Here is a 24543-nt window from a genome sequence, read left to right on the forward strand (position 1 = left end):
TAGGTATTCTGTATCTCCAATTTGTATTCCTTTTATTTTATTATTATTTCTAATCATTGTTGCCAAAACTGGCGTACAGTATAAAAATATAAGGGGAGATGGGATCTCCTTGTCTGCATCCTCTTGAGATATTGAAATAATTTGAAAGGAAACCATTTACAACAACACATGATTGAATGTTATTAAAGAAGGTATTTATCCATCTTGTAATCGATGGTTCAAAGTTAAAGAATGGAAGAACTTTTTGAATGAAATGCCAGTCAACAGAATCGAATGCCTTTTCAAAGTCAATAAGAAGTATATATTCAGTATAGTCAACGATGTCATATATTAGGCGAGTACACTCACCAATATATCTTTTTGACATAAACCCTTTTTGATCCTCATTTATTATAGAGTGTAGGGCTGCTTTTATTCTGTTTGCAGTGGTTGATGATCCGATTTTATACGCTACATTCAGCAATGAAATGGGTCTCCAATTCTGAAGCAAATGTTTGGATTTACAATTTTTGGGAAAACAGGTTATAATGCCTTGCTTTTGAGTCAAAGACAATTCTCCTTTCTCGTAAGCTAAATGTAATGATCTTATAAGATACTCGTGAATATTGGACCAATTTTTTTTGAAGAATCCAACAGTTAAACCCGATGAGCCAGGACATCTTTCATTTTTCATTTTTTAAGACTGTTTAATACTTCTTCTTATCTTAATTGTCCTTTTAATTTTCTTGTTGATTTTTTGATAGCTTTGGGACGTCTATGTTTTCAAGCAATTCTGTTAGGTTCACATTTTCGCATTGTTTTTTCGTGTATGGTAAAACGATTTAGTTTCAGTTATAAGATCTTCTTTTTGGTTAGGGTTTCCTTTTGATTGTTTTCAAGTTTATATATTACTTTGTTTAAAAAGTTTTGATTTTTTTAGAGACAGAAAATATTTTGTCGGTTTTTCTCCTTCTTCTTTCCATTTAGCTTTAGATCGTAGTAGTATCCTTTCTGTTTCTTTTTTATTAATAGTCTTTAATTCTCTATTTGCTTCTTTTAATTCATCCTGTAGCTTTGTTTTGGAATCTGTATCATGTGATGAATCTATTTTTATTTCAAGCTCATCTATGGGTTTTTTCAAGCGTTTGGCACATATTCAAATTTTCTTTCTTTTTATAGGATGAATAATTTATTGTGCGTCCTCTGATCATTAACAAAAGCGTTTAAAAAAACAGCTGATCGTTTACTTTGAAGACATATTTCCCAGTTTCGTCTACATAAGATTTGTATTGTTCTTTGATTTCATTTATCAGTATTTTGTTTTTTTCCACAAATGTTTTATCATAGAGTAAAGAATTGTTTAATTTCCAGTAGCTTTTGCATCTTTCTATCTCACTGATCAATAGATTAATCCAAATTACTGAGTGGTATATGCTGCGTCAATGCCGGTATCCTGAATTAAACTTTCGAGGTTTTTGGAAACGATAAAGTAGTCTAGTCTTGCCTGTTTGACGGGGTTTTTCTGTCTCCATGTGTATCTCTTGCTATCTAGGTTTTGTTCTCTCCGTGGGTGTATTACATCATTTTCTTCCATAAATTCTAACTAAGTTTCTCTAGCTTTTGCATTATTAACGTTTTTATAGTTGAAATAATCCATTTTTATATCTTGTACAAAATTCCAATCACCACATATTGAGAAGCTGTCGGATTGTAACTCAGCGATAATTGAGATGAGTTCATGGTAAAATTCTGGCGTATCGGTGTTTGGTCCGTATATTGTTACTTAAGTAATTGTCCTATCCATAATTTTCAGTTTTAGTGCTACATAGTTTCCATTTACATCATATCTAGAGTCCTCAATGGTAAAATCAAAGTAATCATTAAAACGTATTGCTGTTCCTCTGGCATTGCTTTTAAGAGAACTGAAATAACAGTATTTTGATCCCCATTCTTCTTTAATTTTGATTTCCATTTCTTTTGTAAAGTGAGTATCTTGGATACAATATATATGCACTCTTTTGCTTTTTAGATGTATTGTATCGTGCTTCATGGTGGGTATTGGGTCTGTACTGTTTTGAATGGACTGGTGTTGTGTTTATCATTTTGTACATGGAGCAGATTTTTAAGTTTATAAAGTGAAAGTAGAGAGGGAGAGCTAACAAAAAGTAGCATTATAAGGCAGAATGTTACCTTCATTTGATTGTTGAGAATCCGGTACATGTGTTATCCTGCTGTGGTTTGGGTAGAGGCATGGCCGTGTGGTGTAATTGTATGAAATATGTTCACTATCTGCCAAAGAAACTTACCTGAACATGGAGGAGAACAGCGATGGATTTTCAGTGATTCGGTTATATATTCTGGTGATATGAATTATGTTGTATGGTTTTGCTTTGCACGAAGGACCAAAAAAGAAGTGTGTGAATAAGATTGTTTGCTTGACGTTAAATGTCGTTGATAAATGCTGGTTGATGCTACTCTCTCGCTCGCTCTTTCTCCCCCCCCTCCCTCTCTCTCTCTCTGCATCTGTTTAGCTATCTATCTCACTAATATTGTTGATGGCGGCGTTAATCAGCAAATACTTCAACCTGCATAAGTTGTTGAAGTTCAGTTCTAACCCGAATGTTCAGGCGTGTTGGATTAAGAGCATTCAGGGCGTGGTCTCTCACAAAAAAACACATATAACTGTCCCAACAAAATAGATCCCTCAATATACGAAAAATGTTTAGCTTGGGGTAAACATTCATGTAGTATTGACATTATTATTTAAAACTATGAGACCATGCTGTCGGTCGCTGAAGGCTGGGGTCGGTCGTTCAGGGAAATATTTCGTGTGTCCTATTTCTCAGAAAAAGATTTTCGGTAAAATATGTATTTTCATAAAATGGTTTATCATATGCAATTTATCCACAAGTTAGAGAAAGATACCTTCTATGAAATAACGCTTGTGGTTTAATAGTTGACATAATATTCATGATGTGTTTTTATGCAGCAATGAAACCAGGCTATTGGTCGATCAAGGCTGGGAAAGTGAAGATCAACATCAAGAGACACGTGACCCCACTGTCTTGGGATGCAGCTTTGCGTGTGTGTCAGTCTGAAGGAGGGTCGCTGGTCAAGATTGACACTGAAGAAAAGGAGACAGCAATCAAGAAGAAGTTTAAGATTAGAAGCAGTTTAATCTCTTCAGGTATATCTTTCAAAGAGTATTGTTGGCTGTAGATTTTGATTTGTGCTAGATTTAAAGAGAAAGATCTGGAAAGTGCTGATTCCAGAATCATGTGGATTAGAGAGTATTATAGAACTTTCTACTAGCATCTTTGGTATCACACTTGTGTTTGTTACAAACTGATTCCAGGTGAAGCTTTTAGTTTCAACTTGGGACATAAATCCTCTGCAACAAGTGTTATAAGTATATCTTTTTGTTAATTAACAGTCAAGCGCTATGCTTGTTTTGCCTGAATAGGCCACCGCCATCAAAGGCAAACAAGTTATCCTCTTTGCCAGTTTTATGATGAATTTCCAAACTATTGGACGATATCACTTTGAAAAATGAAAACTTGCTATTGATGGGTGATTTTGACATTCATTATGCCATTTTGACACATTAGTGCATGAGGTCAAGAAATGTGTCAGCTGTTAGAGTCACATGGTCTTATCCAGATTGTTCTTGAACCTACTCACAGGAACGGTCACAGACTTGATTGGATTGTTCCTCGGCATGAAGAAAATGTGGTGCAAAACATCCGCGTTGAAGATAGACATTCACCTGATCACTTTTGGATAATTTTAGAACCTAATTTTCTCAAACCCGCTGATAACCTGTTGAAGTTCAAGTTTTCCGTAAAGACTTTGCTAGGATCTTTGGTCTTCAAAGTTATTGACAGAACCTTCAGAGGATGTGAATGAACTTGCTGATCTCTGGTTCAACTCTTGGATTCTCATGCCCCTTGTGTCACAAGATACAGGCGACTCCGGCATGAATCACAGTGGCACAATGATCAGATACTTCTCGCTAAAACCCACAGGTGCAGAGCGTAAGTGGAGAAAATCCAGGCTTAAAATTCATTGGCAGCTGTATAAGATGACTTAAACCAACTGATTCGTGATACAAAGTCAAGGTATTACAATGATAATGTATTCTCCAATCAGCAGAATCCCAAAGCACTCTTTACTCATATTTTGTCTTTACTTGCAAAGACGTCAAACACTACTACTCTACCTAATGTGGAAGATGATTTGACTCTTGCAAACGACTTTGGCAAGTTCGTTTGTTCTAAGATTGCGAAGATTAGGCAAGAGTTTTCTCCTGAGTCAATTGTTGCAACTGTTGCAGTCTTTCAAGGTGAGAGTTTTGATTCCTTTGACCCGCTCACAGAGGGACAGATTCTCTCCATCGTCAAACAATCAAAGAGCACAATGTGTGCACTTGATCCAGCCCCTACTAAATTTGTCTTGGAATATTTAGACATTTTACTTTCTGTGTTCACTCAGATTGTGACACTGTTCCAGGATCTTTCAAGCATGAAATTGGGAAACGCTTGCTGAACAAAAACCCTGGTTTAGACTGTACCTGTTTCAATAATTGTAGGCTGGTGTCTAATCTTCCATTCCTGTCCAAGGTACTTGAGGGAGCTGTGAAGGGGCAACTTGGACAGCACTTGAATGAACCTCTGTCACAAATTCCAGTGCGCCTATAGGTCATTTCAAAGCACGGAATCAGCCCTGCTCCGTGTTGTTAATGATTTGCAGTGGAGCATTGACAAGGGAAACCCAGCCGTTCTTGATCTCTTGGATTTATTGGCCGTCTTTGAAACGTTGGATCACCAGATACTTCTAGCAAGACTTCAGTTCCAGTATGGATCTGATAGTCTCTTCTCTGGTTCAGGTTCTACTTATCAAACAGAACTCAATCTTCTGCTGTTCATAATGCTCAGTCTGAGGAAGCTATTTTCCCAAAAATCAAAGATGGCCGCCAAAAATAAAAGAGTGCTTAAGTCCACACAGAATGGTCGCCGATTATAAAAAATCTTCATTTGTTGCAATATGTGAGATATATTCGCTTCTTCTAATACTTCAAGTAATATACAAACACGATTTATGCTTAGTAGTAAAAGATATAATTCATCATCCAATTAATGACAAAGTTACTGTTTTGGTGAGTCACATGATATCCTTTTGTCAAACATCGATCTTTGTGATTCTGAAGTCTCCTTTAACTTTGTGGAAGCTTCTGGCGGTGTCATCCACACCAGTCACCATGCGTTGTCATCCCTTGTCCAACCAAACAAAAATCTGTTCATATTGATCATCAAGGGTCATCAGTTCAGGAGACTTAGGAAGGGATTTCCATCAAAGCGACTGTGCCACATAAGTTGTTGACTTGAGTCTTGAATGTCTGCTGTGTAGCGAAACCTTGTTCATTGCTTCTTGTATCCACCTTGTCATCTTGCTTCTCAAACTCTTGCAGAATTCTTGCTTGTTCTGGTCCAGATATCATCCATCTAGTTAAAGCAACATTTTCTGTTAATCCAACTGCACCACCTGAGTGTTTTACAACCTTTGCTGTATTGTTCATGAGCTTGAGCGATGTGTGTACCACAACCCTGTGCACTTAAAAGAACCCACGAATCCGTTGGTATTTGACCAGTGCAAACACCTAGTTGTGGGTACAGCAACGTGCAGTGAACATGGACAAAGTACTGTGACTATGTGTCCCAGTCCACCCAGCTGTGAATGGGTACCTCGTTAGGATGAGAAAGCCACAATAACTCGGTGCGCCTAGTGGCTGCAAGAGTTGTATACTCCCCAGGGAGTGAGATTGCGATGTGCCATTGAGATTGACATCCAATGATCGAGGTGAAAATACCAGTGCCTTGAGCATGCACTAAATCCCAGTATTTGAATGTTGAACTCTTCCAATTTTTCCAGCCAGTCTTCAAATGGTTGTTGAATATGTGGTTCCGTGGTTCTAGTGAGGACATGTAAGCATCTCTTTGAAGCTTGCTAGTGATATGACAGCTATTTGATGAGCACGTCTTTTGTAACACGAGACGCCGATATTCGCTTGAGGCACTTCTAATCCGCCAGAATTCCAAAATTTTCCATACAAAAGACCCCCACATATGTACATCGTTTATGCTCTAGTAGTAAAAGATATAATTCATCAGATTCAATATTAATGAAAATTAACTTACTTTGTTTGAAGTGTGTCACATGTAGGTATGGAATAACAATTTTTGTTTTCAAACATCGATCTTTCTATGTCAAAGATTTTGTAAATCTTCTCAACTTCTGAAGTCTCCAATTTAATAGAATCACAAAGATCGACAAAATGATTGCAGTTACAGAGCGGATGTGCACTTGCAAGTTTAGAAATAGCCCTTTGAGCGAAAATTTTGGCGAAGCTGCCTTGGATTTTTAGTTTTGGCGGCTGCCTTGGAAAAATAGTCCCAAAAATTCGGACACACCCCAAAAATATGTTTTATCATGATGTTTCCTTGGACTGTGCAAGGTTTTCTGCGTTAATCCAGCGGAGAAAAGTCACGTAGTGTTAGAATTGGAAATCCTTGATTTCTGGTGGCCATCTTGGACGCCATCTTGGATATTTCGGAAAATGGGCCCAAAATATCGGGCACACCGCAAACACGTTTTATCATGATGTTCCCTAGCACTGTGCAAGGTTGTCTGCTACAATCCAGCGGGGAAAGACATATAGTGTTAGAATTGGAAATCCCTGATTTTTGGCGGCCATCTATGACGCCATCTTGGATTTTTCTTAAAATGGGCCCAAAAATCGGGCACCCTCCAAACTGTGTTTTATCATGATATTCCCCAGCACTTTGCAAAGTTTCCTTTAGTACGCAAAGTATCTTGTTTTCACCCTTATCCACTGCACTAGCATGTAAGGGTTGCTTGCTGAGAAGTATGGCGGGACGACTTTGGATTTACGCTAATCTGTCTGCCACCATTGACGTTTCAAGACTAACCACTCAAGAGGCCTCGTCTACATTGAACTTGAACAGCTGTCAACAAACTTCAATCAGTATATCTCTACAAGGATCAAGACTTTGGTGACTTCAGACATTTTGTTAATAATTTAGATTAGTGACTCAATTGCATTGCATTAGAAATCTGTACTGTCATTCATTACAATCTTGTTTTTTTATATTCAATATATAATTGAATGTTAAAGACTCGTTTGTGTTTCATTTTGCCTGTTTAAAGGGGATTCACAAGCCTTTTATTACAGTTATTTCTAAACCATATAACCGTAAGTCACTGTTTTCATATAAAGATGAATATGTACTTCCAATAGGAGAACAAGCCGATTCATCGCAGGTTGATTGTAGTAGCAGCAATTCTAATGACCTATTTTCTCCATTTAAAACTGATCTCAGAAACGATGATGAGGTTTCACATTTTGTGCAGAAAGGCACAAGAAACACAATGAAAACGCTGTCATGTACTACTGAAAGACTATGCCCATTGCACAGATTATATTTTAGTATCATGGATAACATGGTATCATTTTCCTTTACTGATTATGTTTGTATAACCTTATCATATGCATGCATCAGGTTTTGCTTAGGGACCGTTCATAATTTATGGATGGGGTGGGGGGATGATGATGATTTTTATGGAGAAGCATGTACATTGTGATGCCCCCTTATGATGATGATTTTTGTACAAAATGGCTGAAGCCTGGATGTACCCATTGTGATGAGTGACCTCTCCGCCCCCTCTTAAAATCACCCCAACCAAACACAACCATCCCCCATCAGCCTTGAGCCATAAATGAATATGGTCCCTTATGGTATCGTCTTTTACCAAATTCTCATCAGCTTTGAAAACGCACCACTTACAAAAGTTGAGATTAAAGTACGTGTAAGCATTGGTATTTTTTAGTGGATGATAACAGATGGATGACTGACAACAACAACAATACAGAAAAGACGCTCATTTATTTAATTGTTTCACAGTCAGAAAGAATCAAACACATGCGGGGTCAAATCGAAAAGTCTATATCGCGTGTGACCGCCATTTGCATTGACACATGCTGTGCAACGTCTACTCATTGAGTCAATAAGCGCCCGAATAGAGTTCTGGATGATGGCATTCCACTTCTGCAGTAGTGCAGCCTCAAGATCCCAGATTTGTCGTATCTGCTGTCGGCGTGAAAGACTTTGACCAATTTCGTCCTACAACTGCTCAATAGTGGATACATCTGGCGACAGTGCAGGCAGATGAATTACCGGGATGTGTTGCTAGGTCAGATACTGCATGGAAAGTCAAGCTGTCCTGAACAATGTGGTCACGATAGTAAAGGGCATTAACTCTCCGTTGACAGACATGAAGGGCAGTCCTGTGATTGTAACTTATTCTACCCCAGACTATGACGCTCCAACCACCCCAACGGTCTGGCTGAACTACATACTCATCATAACGTTCACCACGTCTACGTCAAACACGTAATCGGCCGTCAGCGTTACGTACATGTAGGTGAAGACGTGATTCACCACACCATGCCATTGTTGTAACAGCTATTGAACATGACTGTTAGCCCATTGTATACGCCCATTACGGTGTCTGTCAGCGTGTAGACGGCGTCGTGCGGTGTCGCGCTGATGACCCCACATCGACCTTGAACTAGTGCAGCACTCCTGGCAGCCGGTAGCGTTCGATCACGGATATGGTCACGGACAATATGGCGATCATGACGGGGCGTCGTGACACGTTGCTGCCCAGGTCGTGGAAGGTCACAGGTGCCGCCTGTCTGCTGATGTCGTCTATGAAGCCACACGATGGTGGAGTGGCTACATCCAAGTCGTCGAGCAATATCCATGCTACTGGTGCCAACCTGAATGATGCCTAGTGCACGTTCTCGTTCCTGTGGTGTTAATCTAGGCATCTCTGTCCTCGTTTCACAATCGTTAGTGAACAATGAGAATCGGTTCTCATGCACCTGCTTTTAATGTCACAGTCAACATGATTTCAGAACGAAATTTGCTTTTTCATGGCGTGGATACATGTTGTTGCGTTTTGGAATTAAGATTCACTGTGAACAGGAATTTGTTTCTAAAACAGTTTTTCAACTAGACATGAGCTTCGACGTCATGTTGGTCCTATTCATTGACAAAATCCATCTTGTTGAAGTTAAGAACAATTTTTTAAATTTTTTGTTGTTGTTGTATTTAAACATATTTTATTGGCATGGAAAATGTCAAAAGGATTTGGCAAATCAATACGTGAAGAGCTCATTACAGTTAACAATACAGTTACAGTTATTCATTGACAATTATCAAGCTGAAATCCATCTTGTTGAAGATAAGGACAATTGTAGACTGATGCGTTTTCAATGCTGGTTAGAATAAGTGTCCCAGTATACTTTCAACCCGGTTATGAGGGTAAAAGAACGGAGTATGATGCTTTTGGATGTTATTTTGTGGGTGAAGGGTTGGGAAATGACGGGGGAGACATTAAGGTCTGGTAAAGATCATCCATACTGCTATGACCCATGTTTATTATTCAAAGGGAATCCTCTATCGATATTGTTATCAGTATGGACTTATACACTCGTCACTTATTTCATTTTGCTTTCTGCGTCATAAAACATCATATGGTATCCAATGTGTTACTTATGAAGTTTCTTACTCTTTCTCTATTGCAGTTAATCTTTGGATGGGTCTCAGATATTTCAAGGTAAAGCGCATGTATCTATGGACAGATAACACTCCCTTAAAGTACAAAAACTGGGGCATAGGTGAACCAACCCAAACCTGGGAGGACGACGATGGCACTATACTCAGGGAGGACTGTGTGGCACTGACGGTTTCCTTGATCCGCGGCATCATCTGGAATGACCGTGAATGTAGTAAAAAGCAACTTTATATGTGAAGTCCTTTGATTGACATGAACCATACATAGTTCGTGAAGACCCGTAAATGATCCAGGTTAGAATTGATCTTTGAACAGTAACCCATGCTTGTCGTAAAAGGCGACTAACGGGATCGGGTGGTCAGGCTTGCTGGCTTGGTCGACGCATGTCATCGTATCCCAACTGCGTAGATCAATGCTCATGCTGTTGATCACTGGATTGTCTGTTCCAGACTCGATTAATGACAGACCGCCGCCATATAGCTGGAATATTGCCGAGTGCGGCGTTAAACAACCAACCAACCAACGTCTAGCAGCGGACACGAAAATCTGATGGATCCTGGATTAGTCAGCCTGAAAGTGTGTGTACAGTTAACAGTGCTCACGGGTATTTCAATAAACAGGTGGTGATTAGATTTTAGTTGCTTTTTTTCAAAGTGTGCGCCCGCAAGATTGACAATATTCATTCGTAGTTTATTGGGAAGTTGTTAATTTTTTAAAAATGTGCGTGCGTGTTCCCATGTTTGTTCAGGTGAACATTTGACTTGCTGTTCCATGTTTTTGTAAAAAAGAATAGTCACACGTTTTCTTGAACACCCGGAATCCGCACTGATTGATGGTAATTCACAGGTATATGCTTATGTAGCATTGAGTCATTTCATAGATGTCAATTGACAGTGTTATGTTGCTGACCGGGTTTACCATTTTGGTCATGTGGACCAGGCGTCCGACTTCGTATCAGAATGCCCGTGATTCGAATCCCTGCATAGGACTCAGAAATGGTATGGCTGTTACACTTACAAAGATCAAGTTGTTACATTCGTTCCCTCACTTGACTGACCGGTGAAATGCATCATAACTTCTATGGCGGTTGAAACATGTGCTTTAGTACCGTTTCTAACTCTACAGTGATGAAACTCGCCAAGGGGCGCAACTCACGACGGACTGTCCCTGACTGGGTTTGTGCAATCGATAGGAAAGTTGTAACGTTGATAAATAAAACAAGTGACATAGAAATAACGTTTGGTTATCCGCAGTTCTACTCAGCAGTGAGAATTGTGGTTAAACACATAGGTTCACGACATCCTCTGCTTGTGAGAAGAAGCTGAATTGTTTGGATGGGTTCATGTCATATCCAATCCTTGAATCCATTGGCACAATATCTAAGACTGGAATATTGGATCCATTATCTTTAAACCTTAATATATAGCTCGACTATTACATAGTGTTGCGTTAAACAGCACGGAGTCTTAGATGGTAAGTCTTGCTGACTTGGATTCAATTATTTACAAACCGCCGTTATATGGCAGGAACATTTCTGAGTGCATTGTCAAACAAAAAAGACACTTGTATATTAACTAGAAGATGCACTTTGAAGTGAGTAGATATTCGGGCTGGCAATGAATAAACGAAGGGAGATCCGATATTGGAGACAAACACCAGCATACAAACACCAGCAACAACTTCATATACAATGTGTACATAAAGTATTGAACACGTTATATAGCTATAGGTAACATACAATTCGTCACCGTTGGCAGAAAATACAGGTAGATCTATACCAAGAAAACACCGACAGCATCTCATCATCTTCCAAAGTTTCTAGTTTTACATATACATCATCTTCCAGTTTATCAATCAAAATAAGAGAAAAAACATTTTTTTCAGACGTAAATATTTCACAATGAAGTATGATATGACAGAAATAGTGAGTGAGTGAGTGAGTTATATACGTAACAATTTCATATACAGCATTTTCATTCCTTTCACAGTTTATTTCTGGAACCAATCTTAATACATATTTGTAAATCTTTTCTAAAGTATGGAAAGCGGAAAGAAAAGATTGCACAGGGTATGCATTAAACGATGTGTATAAATCCTGTCCCTTTGGAGGGAAAGGATCCTCTGTCCGTGTATTGTTTAAAAATTGTAAACAAATTGTAAATTTGCAATACAGAATAGGTAAATGCCCAGGTGATGTTTACTGGTGACTGCCCTAATGGTAAAATGTGCACAGAATTGAGGTAGATGAACAACGTTTTTACAGTGAGAGCGACGTTTCGGTGCAGGATCTTGCTTGATAACAGTGTTAGAACCTACACCGAAATGTCGCTCTCACTGTAATGAAGAAGTTGTTCATCCATATATCGTTATCCTTCCTCATAGCAAAGGAAGTTATCCAAACCTCAGTTTAACGTACCATCTGGATAAACTGACCCTCACGGAATAATTATATGGCAATTCTAAATGCAATACGAACAAAAACTGTAGTAAATTCTCCTTGAGAAAACAGACGACTAGGGACCAGTTTTGTTGTTGCAAAATGTTTCATCAAAACGTTGAGTGTCTTCTTCAAGTGGCATTTAGAAGCTGGTATGAAGACAGTAACACATTTTATGGACAGACAAGTTCTTTATTGCAAAAAGATGCGACGTTTGGGTGTAGACAGTTATCAAGGAAGTGATTAGCATCTACACCGAAACGTTACTGCAATAAAGAAGTTGACAGTCCATAAAATATGATCCTCTTCATGGAAAATAAAAGCTTTAAAAGGGGAAATTTATTGCTGTCAACTTATGTATTACGCGGTTACCCGGTTACATTAGAATGGAAATATTCCCTCATCTAGATCAGTTTTGCAGAAGATTTAGTTGGCAGTGAAAGTTTGATATATGATATATCCTTTCACTTGAAATGACTAAAAGCAGACATTTCCCCATGATTAATGATCCACGTTCAAGGTGTATTTCAATACAACACGTATCTTTAAATCATTTGCTGATGTTTGACGTCAAAAGTTCTGTTACTGTTCAACAACAAAAGCTGCAAGATGACAGCCTTTGCACAGCTGATGCTGATGTTTTTTCACTGCAGTGCTTGTAATGAGATACAGGGCCTAGGACTATGAACCCACAACAAGACACAGATTGCATGTGCTCAGCTACGGGCGTCCCCTTGTTCTCATGCAATTGGGTGGGATCTCCGGTGTGCACCAGTAGGGCTCAGAGTGACTACAAAGTCAATAGGTAGGCCTCCACCTTTGCGTCAAGAATGAATCACTTGCAGGTGACACTAGCACTCGATAAAAGCGCGCGTGGTAGGTACATTTCGTGTCAGGACAGATGTTTCAAATTTGAACAGGTGCTTACACCTAGCAGTCAGTATATGCGTGGATTTAGTTTTCACAGTAAGCTGGAGGATATTTTGAATGAGGGCTCTGAGTGACCAGAAAGTCAAAAGGCAGGCCTTTGATCTTGTGCCAGAATTGAACCATTGCACGAAGGGTTAGTGTTTGCAATAGGTGTAATAAGTGGTTGGTTGATTTCTTGTGGGTTGAATGGGTGTATACAGTCAATATACAGTGTATATTTGAAATGGGGGCGTGAAGAGTGAGTGAGTGAGGCAGTTGGGTTTTACGCCGCTTTTAGCAATGTTACAGCAATATCACGACGGGGGACACCAGAAATGGGCGTCACACATTGTACCCATGTGGGCAATCGAACCCGGGTCTTCGGCGTGACGAGCGAACGCTTTAACCACTAGGCTACCCCACCGCCTGGGGGCGTGAAGAGGTCAGTTAGGGCCTTCAGGTTCTACGCTCCGTTCTGACATAAGCATGAGCTTTGGCGTTTTCTCTACCACGTTACTAGGAGTGTCGACTTCATGGATTGGGTGTTCTGACAGCTTCAACCTTTTGAAAATGCGATATCTACACTATCTGTCAAAGAGACTTACCTGAAGATGGAGGAAAACAGCCAGTGTGGACTTTTATTTAATTTTAACAACTCTTTCACCCTTTTGTGGGCGTGGGATTTGCTATTCTCTGGTGCTTTATATTATGTTGCATGGTCTTGTTTTGGCTGAAGGACCAACTAAGAATTTCGTGAATTAGTTTGTGTGTTGTTTAATGCCACTGATTAATATTGGTTGATTCTCCATCATCAAGATAACGAGTAGAACTCATACAATCTGTATGTCTATCTGTCCGTCTGCCTGTGTCTGTCTGTCTACTCCTGAGTGTGTCTATAAACAAGAAACAAACAAATCTTACTACAGGTATAAGTTGCCGAAGACCAATTCTAATCCGAATCTTTACGGGTGTGGAAATAAGAGCATTCAGGGCGTAACTTCTTTGAGAGGCATTTTTAGAAGTTGTATAGGTGAAGGAAACCCAAGTTCTATGGATAGTCAATGAGTGCGACGTTTCGGTGTAGATACTAACACCGTTATCAAGCAAGTCATACAAAGAGTTGTAACAAGGAGAATATATGCATAGCTGCATATACATAGTGAGTATATACAATTGACAAGGTTGATATACATTGGATAGCTAAGTAGTGATTTATTACCTTTTTAAATCTTCCGAAGTTTTCTTTTTGAATTTGAACATCAAGAGCATCCTTTCCCTAACTCGCCAAGCATCGATTTTGAAGTTTGACGTCTACTTGTCAAGTTGTCTGCTGCTGTTTGCCATTTTCCCTTGTCTTTGAACGGGTTGGCAGCCAACACTCCCCTCAGCAATTTGACATCGTCTTTTTCAGAAACCTGACTTGCGTTTTGCGTTATGCCATACTGAAATACGAAATAATTCATTATGACACATGTCTGTAACATAATCTCATGGTAAATAATTAATATCAACGATTCTAATGATGACCTTCCTTGAGCGATAGGTTAAATCTCGAGTCTAGAATACTGTAGGTCAGTTACCACACAAATAACAACTGCAAAAAACGCGTTATATTTCACAGAAACTGGTCACTAATATATTACTGGATGATACCTTGATACTTATTTTAACACACTCTCTTAACGATACAACAGTCTATTCAGCTGGTTTTTATAACAAGCTCACAAGTTCTTACTTACGTATATCCTTCGAAGTAGGCGACAGCTTGACTGTGATCCTGTCATCACAAGGGATACAAAACGGAGGATCTTCGCCTTTCAATAAATATTCGTGAGTATATCTAGTATGGCCAATGCGACATCGTCGCATAATGACCTCTTCAAATCTGGACTGACAACCCAAGTAGGTGTAACCAATATAAGGTTTTATTGCATGTTATTTATTGATACCTACCTGGGTGTCCCACTTCTTCTGCATCAGATCACGGATGTAGGTTCTAATGCTAGCTTTGTAATCAGAGTATGGGATAAAAAGTGGTGTCACAGACTTGTTGAGTGCTGCCTTAGCAGCAAGATCAGCCATTGTGTTCCCAGAAATGCCAACATGGCTGGGTAACCAACAAAAGACGATGTCGCATTGGCCAGTAGCAAGTTCATTATACAATTCAATAATTTCTATTAAAAGTGGATGTTTGCAAGAAAGGTTTTAATGGCCTGAAGGCACGAAAGAGAATCGGAAAAGATTATATATAGTTTATATTTACGATGTTTATTGATATATTTAAGAGCTGTTAATATAGCGTGAGCTTCTGCTGTGAAGACAGAACTGTTATTTGGTAATCGAGAAGATATTGTTCTGGATCCAATGACAGTGGCACAAGCAACCGCGCCACCGTCCTTGGACCCATCTGTAAATAAGGATTTATATGTATTATATTTATTTCTTAATTGACTAAATTCTTGTTTATACTGTAATTCATTTGTTTCTGAGTTTTAAATGTGGTTAATGTTAGGTCAACTTGTGGCCTCACCAATTGCCAAGGCGGAGAAAAAAGAAGACGGGAAGGAGATATAGTTTCAAGATCAATGCAGGCAGCAGAAATAAAAGGTTTAATTCTGTGCCCAAGAGGCGGAACAAGAGAAGATTTCTGGTTGTATAAATCCACATAAAGAGGATGAAAGACAGTTGTATGCAGGGTTTGATTCGCTGGAATATAGTTTTGTAATATACTGTAAAGATAGTTTTATACGGCGTTGTGCAAGAGATGGCTCATCTGCCTCAACGTAGAGACTGACAACAGGAGAAGTTCGGAAAGACCCAAGACAAAGTCTTAGACCTTGGTGGTGGACAGAATCTAAAAGTTTTAGGTTGCTTTTGCAGGCTCAACCATATACGATGGAGTCATAATCAAGTTTTGAACAGATCAGCGATCGATATAGATGGAGGAGGGTAGCTTGATCCCCTCCCCACTTAGAATTCGAAACGACTTTCAACAAGTCAAGTGCCTTCAGGTATTCAGTTTTAACAGACTTGATATGTGGAAGATAAGTTAGATGTGAGTCAAACATTAGTCCCAAGAACTTGGCTTCTTTAACAACTTTGATGGGAGAGCCATTTAGGAACAGTTCAGGGTCTTTATGCGGTTTATATTTTCTACAAAAATGTATACAATTAGTTTTAGATAGGGAAACTTTAAAACCGTTTTCAAGACACCATTGATCTATTTTGTTTAAACAAAACTGCATTTGCCGTTCAATAGTATGCATATTTTTACCACGACAAGAAATATTAACATCATCCACAAATAACGATCCATCAATTGAATCGTTTAAACTTTTGATAAACTATTTATCTTTATACTAAAGAGTGTGACAGACAAAATACTGCCTTGTGGAACACCCTGATGTTGATTGTAATGATCAGACAGGGCAGAACCCACGCGGACTTGAAATTGTCTGTCATTTAAAAAGTTGGCTATAAATTGAGGCAAACGGCCTCGCAATCCAAAGCCATGTACATTTTTTAAAATGCCATATTTCCAAGTAGTGTCATATGCTTTTTCAAGATAAAAAAAGATAGACACAGCATGTTGTTTATTAATTAGAGCGTTTTTAGCAAATGATTCCAAACGCACTAAGTGATCGACAGTACTTCTGTTTTTACGGAACACACATTGTATATCTGTTATTAGGTTATTGGTTTCAAAGTACCAAACAAGTCGATTATTTATCATGCGTTCCATGATTTGCAAACACAGCTAGTTAGTGAAATCACGTCCAGGGTTAGGTATTGGTACTACTATAGCGTCACGCCATATAAGAGGAAATTTTCCTGATGTCCACATATCATCAAAAATATTTAAAAGAGTTTGCAGACAGGATTCTGGTAAGTGCTTCAGGAGTTGATAGTGTATGTTATCAGCCCCTGTAGCAGTATTGTGAGCTTGTTCAAGAGCAGTATGGAGTTAATGGTTTTCTTTTCTTGTTGTTTTTGATATTGTTGGAATTTAGGCACATAATTTGAAGAGGAAGAGTGTTTAGCGAGAGTTTCACCAAGTTTATTTGCAATATCTGATTTATCGGTAGGCACTTGATCTCCATGTTTGAGATGATGGACGCTAGATTTAGTACCTTTACCTTTAATTTTCTGTACCATGTTCCATACTTTGGACATGGGAGTTCGAGAATTTATTTTGGATACATAATTTTGCCAAGATTGGCGTATATTTTGTTTAAAGGTACGCCGCGCTTTAGCATTTAAAATTTAAAATTTATTTAAATTATGCACCATAGGGTGGCGACGGAAATAATGTTCTGCTTTTTCCGTGCCTTCCGAGCTTGTTTGCACTCATCATTGAACCATGGTTTTCGAATGTGTGGAATTGCAGAGGACTTTGGAATACACTCATCAGCTATGGTATTCAGTTCATCAGAAAAACATGTGATAGCATCAGGAACATCAATAAAACGTCCAGGTCTAAGTTTGTCAGCACACAGCGTTTCATATAAAGGCCAGTTAGCCTTTTTTAAAATTCCATCTTGAGGATGGAGGATCATCGGATGGGGTTACACGTTTCAGGATAGTAGAAAAATGGTCACTTCCACTAAGGTCATCATAGACTGACCATTCAAATTCATTTAGTAAGTTGGAGTCAGTTATTGACAAATCAAGGGCTGAACATGTTCCTGTACCAGGGTGTAGATATGTATCTGTACCATCATTGTATATACATAAATTATTATTTGAATACCTTTAGTGTTTGTGGTCGCACTGCTCCAGAGTGGGTTGTGGCCATTCAGATCGCCCATGAGTACACATGATTTGGGAAGTTCATCATAGAGTGTTTGAAGATCAACCTGCATAAGCGTTGATGATGGCGGAATGTACATTGAACACAGAGTAAGTTTAACTTTCAAGATAAATCGCACTGCAACTGCTTGGAGATTTGTTTTGAGTGTCACAGGGATGTGGATAATGCCATGTCTTACAAGAATGGATGATCCTCCAGTGGCCCTATCACCTGCAGGAGAATAATGGTGATATGCGTTGAACTGACGAAAGTTTAAGGATCTGTCTGCTTCAAATACGTTTCTTGTAAACAGATCGCTGACGGTTGAAAATCCTGTACCAGTAGATGTAAGTCATATAGATTAGTTCGAAGGCCTCTACAATTCCACTGTATAATGTTCGAATAAACTATTTCTTTGGGAGGTTTATTGTGGATCTACCCCTTGCCTTTCTAGAGGGCGACACGCTATGTGCCCTGTTGGGGATGTTTTCGGACACATCCATGTCCTCCAACGATCCAAATTTATTGAAAAGCTGCATTTTGTTTGTAGATCCTTTTGAGGCTCTGCCACTTTGGCATTTTTGTGAAGACTCACTTCTTGATTTCACTTTGGGTTTTGCGATGTCTTTCACATTTGTTTGAGAATCAGATCTGGATTGAGATTGAGTTGACTTAGATAAAGATGCATCCTGAACACGGGTTGACTCTGGAAGTACTTCTGCAGTTTGAGTGGATATTTCAGGTGACAGAATCTGAGGGGAAGCAGTTTTAATCCATGTCCAATTGGTTTGACAGCTTGCAAATGTTTTGGTTACTGTGGCTGTATCAGAAGGAGGTCTAGATACGGAAGCATAAGTTTCTGTTAGTCCAGATGTTTGGACTAGTTTTTGGCTTCCGCAAAACTAATGTCTTGCGTAAATTTTATTTTATTGATTTCCATTTGCTGGTTCCAAATTGGACAGTCTTTTGAAAAAGATGAGTGATTTCCTTGGCAGTTGGTGCATTTTTTGAAATTGCTGTTACTGTCATCCGTCGTGTGAGTTTTGTCACCACAGTGAGCACACGCAACAGATAATTTACATGTATTTACACCATGGCCGTATCTTTGGCACTTAAAGCATCTTAAAGGATTTGGAATATAAGCATCCACACTGATGTTACAGTAGTCAGCCTTTATTGATTTTGGAGCAGTAGTACATGAAAAGGAAAACAGGTACGTGTTTGTTTGAAGAGTTTCATTGTTTCTACGAGTTGTGAATCGCTTAACATAAGTGACACCTTGATCCTTCATCTCTGACATAATATCGAATTCTGTCATGTCAGCAAACAAGTGATCACGATCTCGCACTATTCCTTTACTGGTGTTAAGGGTTCTGTGTGCTGAGACTGATACAGGAATGTTAACAAACGATTCAGTCGCCATCAGGTTCGAGGCTTGCTGTCTTTTACTACATTCAACAAGTAGAGCACCCGAACGCAAGCGTTTGATGTTTTTAACTTCGCCCGCAATTCCCTGTATTCCCTTAGATACCGCAAAAGGGTTTAATTTCAGTGGCGTCTTATCCAGAGTCTAGATTACGATAAAGCGTGGCCAGTAGTGAATTGATTTGGTGGATCTGTGTTCAGTTTCATCAGGATCAATGTCAAGTGGACGTTTAGTTTTTTTGTTAGGGGTTTGGTAATCCATGGTTATTGTTTATATGGTTCATCATGCGAGCTCCCCACCCACCAAGGAGTATCATAAAGACAATACAAATAACAAGTGGATTTCCTACTTGTAGCACCAAGGATACCCGGATGATATACTCCAGCAGAAAAACTAAAAGATTAACTTTTCCACCAGATTGGCCCATGAGCCACCGCCTTCTGGGCATAAGACTGACTGACTGAGTTTGGTTTTACGCCGCTTTTAGCAATATTCCAGCAACATCACGGCGGGGGACACCAGAAATGGGCTTCACACATTGTACCATGTGGGGATTCGAACCCGGGTCTTCGGCGTGACGAGCGAACTCTTTAACCACTAGGCTACCCCACCGCCCTCTGGGCATAAGACTCTAGGCAAAGTTCATGATAAATATATCACAATCGATAGTGTGAAGATTGGTTCAGCTAACATCACACCGTCAGCTTTGATAAAAGATCTTGGTGCTTATATTGATTCGGGCCTGTGGTGGTGGGGTAATAGTAGTAGTCGTGGTGGTTGTGGTAGTAATAGTAGTAGTAATGGCAGGGGGTAGAAGTAGTATCGGTGGTGGTGGTGGGGGTAATGGTGGTGGTGGTTGTGGTAATAATAGTAGTAGTGGCAGTCGTGGTGGTGGTGGTGGTAGGGTAATAGTGTAGTAGTAGTGGTGGCAGTGGTAGAATGGTAGTAGTGGTGGCAGTGGGTGGTGGTGGTGGGGGTGGGGTGGGGGTAATAGTAGTAGTCGTGGTGGTTGTGGTAGTAATAGTAGTAGTGGTGGCAGTGGGTAGAAGTAGTGGTGGTGGGTGGTGGGGGAGGGCAATATAGTAGTCGTGGTGGTGGTGGTAGTAATAGTAGTAGTGGTGGCAGTGGGTAGAAGTAGTGGTGGTGGTGGTGGTGGGGGGAATAGTAGTAGTCGTGGTGGTTGTGGTAGTAATAGTAGTAGTGGTGGCAGGGGTAGAAGTGAGTGGTGGTGGTGGTGGTGGGGTAATAGTAGTAGTCGTGGTGGTTGTGGTAGTAATAGTAGTAGTGGTGGCAGGGGTAGAAGTAGTGGTGATGGTGGTGGGGGGTAATAGTAGTAGTCGTGGTGGTTGTGGTAGTAATAGTAGTAGTGGTGGCAGGGGGTAGAAGTAGTGGTGGTGGTAAAAGTAGTAGTAGTGGTCGTTGTGGTAGTAATAGTAGTAATAGTAGTAGGGGTAGAAGTAGTGGTGGTGGTGGGGGGGTAGTAATAGTAGTTGTGGTGGTAGTAGTAGTAGTAGTAGTAGTCATGGTGAGGGGGGTAGTAGTAGTAGTTGTGGTGGGTAGTAGTTGGAAGGACATACCGGAGTTATGCATACCAATAATTTGCCATACCTGGCCATCAGATAATCTTCTTTGTACCATAGTGGCAGAAAAATTATTGTAGATTGTAACCCATGCACATTTAATACCGACATGTTGCACAAACAACAAACTGCACTTGTGAAAATTCGTGGGTTTTGGACATGCTCCACAGGTTGTGTTTGGGAGACACTTTCCGTCAGGTATCATACGTATCGTCATACATAAGCTGGAAGAGAATTATGTTGGGTGTCAACGTGATTAGGGCTGCTTAACCTTGTCCAGCATTCTCTTCCCACAGGGGTTACTTGTCATATCTTCCTGGGAACCTCTGTTCTAATATTGCCCTTTCATGGTGCGAGTGTTCAGGATTCGTGATTGGTTGCAATCAGATTTAGTTATCAGCGACGTTGTTTCAAAAGTGATCATTTGCAAGGCCTCGGTTATTTCCGTATGCTTCAGGAAAACTAGAACCTCTTTCCTTGCGCATTGCGCATACGTTTCTTATAGACAGAACTCAGTCATGTAAATCGCGGATCAATTGCGTCTCCATCGCCCTCGTTGACAACGAACAAGCTAGCCATTAAATGTCTTGTGTGTCACATCAACACACGTTCCTGGCAGAGGAGGGATGTTTGTGACCCAACATTTGCTTGTATTAGTCAAATTGATGTAATACGTGTTCTGATTGGACAGAAAGAAGGGAGATAATTTGTGTTGCGATTTTTTGCCGCTAGGAGATTTTACGAGAACCGGGAAATATGATCGTATTAGAACAGAGGTTCGTAGGAAGAAATGACAAGTAACCTCTGTGGGAAGAGAATGCTTGTCCAGGTGTATATATTACACAAGCACACGGTACAGGTCGTTGTGCTCCATCAAGACACTGTTTTGCGGTAGTGATACTTCATATGCCACAATATTCCAGATAGTCAGTGAAGGACAGTAGTGTGATTGTAACTAGACTATTTAGACTTGGCCTATATTTAGACTCATGCTAGATTTAGACTAGGGATCTGGAAGGTACTACAGCCTATCGGTTTGTGGAGAATGTCCTACCCATTTCGTAGGTACATAAGGGGAGGCGCTCCTTGCCTCTTACCTCACATCACCTCACATATGAAGTTACAACCAAAAGGCCATCATTGAATGTGATCCCGACACGGGTATTTGACCAACTGCAATTCATGTGTTTTTGTGGTAAACCTTAGTCTGTGTGCTTCAATGCCATTTGCTGGTTGTGTATTGATCTTGTGTGTTAAGTTACTGATTCTACAGTTTAGTAACGATTGCTTGGTTAAACTCCTCGTTTTAACTGGGACAACAACTCTTCGCATCATTTTCTTAGGTAAAACTAACAACGAAAATAGGGATGTTTCACTGTTGGAATATTAATCATTATTGCTTGGAAGCAAACTGAAAGTCCCCAGTGGAAAATGTAGGAGTTAGTTCAATGAATGTTTAATGATTTCTGAACTCGTTTCATCTCAAATGTTTATATTTCACTGGATTTAATGACCAAGAGGAAATGCGTATTTCTTACCGGAGATATCACGTGTCTTTTAACCTTTATCTGATTGTTCAAGGCAACCGGTAAGTATCATACACACACGCATATAGAAAGAAGAAAGTCGAAGGTTGAAAGATGAAAATCCTTGCTCTTGTGATACTGGCGTCAATTTTTCACTGCAGTGATTGTAACGAGATCCAGGGCCTAGGAATATCAACCCCCAACAAGACACAGATTGCATGTGCTCAGTTGAGGGCATCCAACTGTTCTTTTTTTGTCCGATGGTATCTCCGCTGTGCTCAAGTAGGACTCACGGTGACTGCGAAGCCAAAAGGTAGGCCTCCGCGTTTGAGCTTGAATTGAATCGTCGTCACACAGCTCTAGTGCCTCTTCATAGTTGGTAGATTTCTTGCCTGGCCAGTAGCTTCAGTAGTTGCTTATGGCCTGCAGTAAATGTATCTTTGCGGCAATTTCAAAGATATGATTTTAAATGAGGTTTAGTCATGGCCTTACAGCGTCTAAAAGTATGTCCCGTTGGTGAGCTTTCACCACACACAAAATGACTGTATTACCCAAATTTACTAACGTCAGGAAATACTCGTTTCATCCGGCGGCCATATGAACAACGTTTGAAATCTACGTATCATCTGGCCGTCAGATTTACACACGTTTAAAGGGGTGTTAAAATAAACGAACATTCAACTCTGCATTTTACATGTATTTCACAGGTGTGTAAATCTGGCCATTGTTTTCATGTGTTTCCTAACATGTGTAACATATGTAAATGCTGTGATTGTAAGATATGCATTTCAATAGCCTTAAAATCTCGATGTGACCAGGGTTAGATTTGTCATATATTTAGTACATGCGTAAATGGTTGGAAATGGGTAAATATAGTGTTACATGATTAGGCACTACTTTAACATGTATTTCAATGGTTCTGTAATGTAATTGTCACATAGGGTTCGTTAGCGCGTCCGACCACGCCATAATGTACTGAGATAATTAGAAACACATGGGGAAGTGATACCCATGACTGAGCACCACTAATAACGTGCGTGTCTTTCTTGACATACACATGGTGTCTGTTTAAAAGGTTCAAATATCGGGTCTATGGGCCAGAGCGATATGTATGTTAGGGTGTGTGTGTGTGTGCGAGGGTGTGGCATGGGGTGTAGACCTAGGGTGGGGTGGTGGCGGTGGGTCGGTGTTGGGGTACTGATAAGTCTTTCTGACCAGTAGGTAATATCGTTTATACTTTTTGTAATGGAAATTACATAACAGTTTATAAAACTGACCTTAAGGTACACTTCTTATATATGCTATACAGACACTGTTAATTACAATAAAACACAGACAGATGTGTTCACACAGACATGAACCGGTAGGTCCCTAATTTTAGTGCTCCTTGTATGGGTTATCCGACTGATCATAACTGAACAAATTTCCTTATCTATGCTTTCATAAAAAGATGATTACAATGTGTTAATGATTCCCGGTGTAAAATTACTGTTTGTAAATGTGTGAACATGCACATACTTGGTATGACCTCTTTTGATTCGGAATACAGGTATTATCCCATACGGACGTTTTCTCAAATTTCAGTTACCCGACGGAATATACTGTAGACATATTTTGTTTCCATCTCTTGGGTAGACTATAGAAAATTGCAGTGATTACAATTAGCTCATAATTTTCATAATAGACCTATTTTGTTTCCATCTCTTGGGTAGACTATAGAAAATTGTAGTGATTGCAATTAGCTAATAACTAAAGCAGTTTCGATAATTATTGAAATCTTACAACCTGCCAGCATTTATGTTTGCTCATGCGTTTTTTCTTTTTTGCTTTTTTGCTTTTGCTGTCTAATTTGTTATACATTATATAATTATGTTAATTATTTTTGGTATCTCAATATCATGGAATATAATGTGTACTTATTATTCTATCAAAGTACCAAAACGTATTATCTGTATGCTTTACTGTTACTACAGGTGAAACTGTTAAAGAGTACCTTCGTGCAGAATTTCAGGAAATAGAAACTGAAAATTACTAGATAAATGGAAAACTAAATTGGATGAAAGATCGCAAACAATCATTATTTATATTCCTCTTTTTGAAACTATCAGTGTACAGATCATGTCACTAACATAAAAACTGAAAGGATATATGGTGACAAAACTGGGTTCAATCTTGAATGAATAATAAATGTACCCTTGTATATTCTTTAACAGTATCAATGAATGATGGGGTACACTCGT

General features: G+C 39.5%; 1 long non-coding RNA gene across 1 annotated transcript; it reads left to right on the forward strand.

Moving 5' to 3' along the window:
- Positions 1–326: 326 nt before the first annotated feature.
- Positions 327–19685, forward strand: LOC124274753. Its single transcript, XR_006898014.1, has 3 exons — positions 327–397; positions 12223–12225; positions 19649–19685. It is a non-coding gene; the product is annotated as an uncharacterized LOC124274753 (long non-coding RNA).
- The last annotated feature ends 4858 nt before the right edge of the window (positions 19686–24543 follow it).

Source organism: Haliotis rubra, unplaced genomic scaffold, assembly GCF_003918875.1.
Source record: "Haliotis rubra isolate DU_JTF1 unplaced genomic scaffold, ASM391887v1 Scf194, whole genome shotgun sequence".
Classification (NCBI taxonomy): Eukaryota; Metazoa; Mollusca; class Gastropoda; order Lepetellida; family Haliotidae; genus Haliotis; species Haliotis rubra.